Genomic DNA, 572 nt, shown 5'->3' on the forward strand with positions numbered 1-572 from the left:
AAAAAAAAAAAAAAAATATATATATATATATGAAGGAAATTCATATCTGTCTTACTAATTCAAATGTTTTTGACTAAGGCCTACTCTTACACTAAACCTAAACCTAAAGCCTCTCAGTATGGTTACTTTGAAGCCACTCCTCAGAACAGAAGATTCTGGGGGAATTTTAAAGAACATGTGCTGTTGTGTGTATATTCAGGATACACCAGTGGTCATCCTCAAGCCCAATTTCCTTTCTTTGGTACCAGGGATCGAACTCGGGACCTTGCACTTGCGAGGCAGGTGAGCTGAATCCCTGTCCCTTACCTTTAATACTTTTAACATCACTGAAGTAGCAGTTAAGAGCACAGGCTCCCAAAACAAAATGCTGCTACATATCTTCTAACACTGGGCAAGTCCTCACCTTGGGCAGGAATGTTTTTAACGTCTTTATCTGTAAGAGGACCATCAGTAATACCATCTGCTTAGTTTAAACGTGTAGTATACTTGAAGCATTTAGAACAGTGCTCAATAAATATTAGCCATTATTATTAGTACATTGTTTCTTTTCATTTAATGTCTTGGTTGGTGAA

This window comes from Fukomys damarensis, unplaced genomic scaffold, assembly GCF_012274545.1.
Source record: "Fukomys damarensis isolate Sample0158 unplaced genomic scaffold, DMR_v1.0_HiC HiC_scaffold_35, whole genome shotgun sequence".
Taxonomy (NCBI): domain Eukaryota; kingdom Metazoa; phylum Chordata; class Mammalia; order Rodentia; family Bathyergidae; genus Fukomys; species Fukomys damarensis.